The sequence below is a fragment of the Octodon degus genome, unplaced genomic scaffold (genome assembly GCF_000260255.1).
Source record: "Octodon degus isolate 3935 unplaced genomic scaffold, OctDeg1.0 scaffold00099, whole genome shotgun sequence".
In the NCBI taxonomy this organism is placed as follows: Eukaryota; Metazoa; Chordata; class Mammalia; order Rodentia; family Octodontidae; genus Octodon; species Octodon degus.
In genome coordinates, this window is record NW_004524675.1 from 7551293 (window position 1) to 7555390 (window position 4098).

Below are 4098 nucleotides of genomic sequence, written 5' to 3' on the forward strand. Positions count from 1 at the left end.
TTGTATATAACATTTATTAATGCATTTCAATACAATTTAAGGCAACTCCATATAAACATTTTCACATATCTTCTGTCCTTTGGCTAAATTTGTTCTCAATTATACTTTATTTTTTTCTGAGAAAATTCATTTAAAACACATCTTTGAAGAAAAAAAGATCAATAGTAGTGAATGAGATATCAATACCAGCACATTCTGAGGTAAATATTTATTAATATTAGGGTACTAAGTGAACGTACACTCATTTCAAACAGATTTTTAAAAGCTTAGTTGCATTACCCAATGATATGGAGTGTATAATAAATTTAATTAGAAAAAGCAAATTTAAAATAACTAGTATTAAACATTTTAATGGCCAGAAATATTAGTTGTCCATTTCTCTGGTGTTAGAATCCTTTTTATGTTTTGTTTTGTTTTGTTTTTGTTTTTTTTGCTTTGTTTTGTTTTGTTTTTACTAACTCATCAAACTATGAGAAAGTAATCAATGATGAGTTAGTTTGTTTAATAGATTTTGAATGTATGGCCTCATAATTGAGAGCTGCTTCCTCTGATTATTTTTATAAGGCCAACCAGAGAAAAATTTTGTATACTATTAAATGCATTCTCCACTTTCTTTCTTCTAAAAATGCTATATTAGGAAATTACCAAAAACAGGTGGTGTTCAGCACCTACTTCTTTGTAGATATCAAAATTAGTCCTTACATTGGGGCCAACTGCCTGATGTCCATGGCACATTTTTTGCTGTTATTTGTGTCATACATTTCATTCCTTTTCTTCCATAGACTTCATAATCAGTGACCTTTATTACTCAAGAATTTTTCTAGGACAAGCACTGGTAAAAACCAACATCTTGCTCATATGTACTAATTTCCTTTCATTGCAATTACAAAAGTATAAGACAAAATAGATGTGAAAAGGTTTCATATAAATTTCTATGTGGGATGTAACTTTAATTGATGTGAAAATATATATTTTTTATTTTCCATATGTAGAAAGCATAGGGCAATAGAAAGATTACAGACTGTGGAATCCAATTCCATAACCAAAATTGAGCTCCACTTCTTAGTAAATTCGTGACTTGAACAAATGTGATTCATTGGGTGGTTAGAGAACAGTAACAGAATTACAATGTTTATTTTAGTAGGCTTCTTTGGTCATTAGATAATTTATGAAAAGTTTCTATCAGAACACAAGACAGAGTATTGCCTTCCTTTGTGAGCCAGCACTGACAGGACGCGTGTCGGCAGCACAAGGCCCGGCTAGCTGCAGAGCACACAAACCCCTCTCTACCTGGGATTCTTCTCTGGGCCACTGATCAGTCCACTCTTTTGAAGCACACAAGTTTGAGACAAACTCATTAAGAGTGACTGATCACAGAGAATTGCTGTAAATGAACCCAGCAAATGGCTCACAGGAAACAGAGTTCTGCTTCTTATAATACTGTCAGCCTTTTTCAAAACGATCAGTGTACTGAGTTCTGTCTGAGTCATTATTCAGCATCGCTGTTCTTGATTAATGGATTTATAAGTTTAATGCAATCCATGTTGGCATAACCCCATAAAGAAGTTCTAGAACCTCTTCAGCATATACCTTTAAATGCTACCTATTGCTCCGTGTTATGACCATGATTTCAGCATCATGAAGGCTTTGCTTCATGTATTATCAAAAATGCATAATCTTTAGGTGATTTTATATTTTAGTTAAATACCTCTGTCCATTCCACATACAGGATTCGTGGCAGCAAACTGTAGCATGTACTTTCAACATCTTGCTGCACTTAATGGCACTGGATGAAGTAATTGGATCCCCACCCGTTAAAGACTAAGTCAACCACAGTCTCAGCCACATCCCAGGAGCTGCACTCTGACATCTATATCTTTCTGAAGCTTTTATTATTTTTCCTCCTATGCTTTAAAACTCTATTTCCAGTTCCTACTAGAAAAAAGTTACCTGGAAGAAACCCAAATACTTCCCAGCCAAAAAGCTGAAAGCAAACTCTCCTACCTGAAAAAGTCCTTTTCGTTTTTAACTTCTTTGTCAAGAAATAAGACCATGTACCTAATCAGTCAATCACTCTAGCCAGACCTGCTATATATGACTAATTCTTCATCTGGCAGTCTGAGTCATACTAAGTTTGAGTCCTTCTATGATATCTTTTGAATCTGTCTTATTTTATGGAATTAATTTAAGCTTCCATCACCTCCCACCTACGCTATTTCAAGTTAATCTAAACCAGTCTGTCCATATTCTCATCTTAGGTGTGTAGAATAAATACTTCTATTGTGGCTGTGGGTATGTCATTAGCTCAGTGCTAGCCAAAAAGAGTTTTAAGTGGAAATTCTAATTTTTTTAAAAATTCTTTTTCTGTTTCTTTATTTCTTTTTTTAAACCAGGGACTCAACTTGTACTTACCAGGCAGGTGCTTATGCTACTGAGGTATCTCCCTGACTGTTCTAAATGTTATTAATAAACATAACAAAAATATGTTTGTTGTCCACATAAACTGGGAAAATATGAGAAGAAAAGTTTCTTTATTTTTGGGTTGTACTTGGAATGTTGCAAACTTCTAGAATTCTAATACAGCAGCAATTTTAAAGGCATTTTTTCAAATGAAGAGTTGTGTGTGGAGAGAGAGAGAGAGAGAGAGAGAGAGAGAGAGAGAGAGAGAGAGAGAGAGATTTGATATTGGCAGAACAACTCCAGGATTTCATGAAACATAATTTTGAAATTTTGAAAACTGCAGTCTTATACCAAATTTAATTATGCATCATAATGTTCTGAAATGATGGTTTTATATTTTACCTTCATCTCTTCATCATAAAAGGCTATTTCTGAATTGACTTCATAACCCATAGGCTAAGAGTAAGTAGTTTTCTCTTTTTTACAGTTCCAAGAAAGTTCTTTCTTTAGAGACAGATAAGTTTTCCTCACAGTAAATGTAAATATACTCAAGTGGACAAAGATAATTAAAGGGGAAAATACTAGCATTAAAATAGAATTTACTGGGCTGACTAGATAGCTTAGCAGACTAAAGTGCCTGTTTAGGCAGAGCACAGCAACTGGGGTGTGAGAATGGTGGCATGCAGTGCCGGCCCTGCCCTCTGGGGCCCACTGAGAGGATGATTGAAACTGGAGGTGGTGGCATGTGCCTGTAATCCCAGTACTTGGGAGGCTGAAAACAGGAGGATCACTAAGAGTCCAATCTACATAGTGAGACCCTATAGACCCTATAGACCCTATACTAAAATACATAAAAAAGAGAATTTACTAAAAATATTCACTAAACATGTCTTCTTATATAAAATAATAGTCACCTATACAACAACATATGTATACTTTATAGATCAGACTTGAAAACTTAAATGGAAAATACAAAGTTTAAATGATTAAGAATCATTTTATACTAGAAATCAGCCAAGAGAAAACCAAAATTAATACACTACTAATACAAAAATCAGAGCCCACGTAAAAAATAATTCAGAACAATTTACAAATATGCTATCTACTGATACCCATAGAATTGATTCTCAGGAACTGAAGTTGCAAGTGTTATAGTTGAAAATGTGTATTATTAAATTTTTCGGGCCAGCGAGATAGCTCAGAGGACTAAGCTCCTGCTTAGGCAAGTGCAGGCACCACGTGCAGTACTGGTTCGTCCCCTGGTGCACTGAGTTGGTAACAGAGTTTGGGCGTGATGGTTCAGGCCTGTAATCCCAGCACTGGGGAGGCTGAAAACGGGAGGATCACTACCAGTCCAAGCTGCCTAGTGAGACTCTGTAATAAATATATAAATGAAAAATATTAATAAATAAATTTCCCAGCTTTCCTTACTTCATATTATTGAAACATCAATTTTATGAGTAAGTACTCAAAAAGAAAATAGAACACAGAGTTCCATTTTACCACTCCACACATTATCTATGTAATAGGAAAATGTCAGGTCTCCAATGCTAGAGAGATGTAGGAATAATGTTCCTACATTTTCTACTTATACAGTACAGCACGTGAACAGACCTCACTGTGTTCAATTTCTTCATGCTAAAGAAAATGTAACACTGACTTTGCCTGGGGACAGTAAAGCAATGGATGAAAAGTACT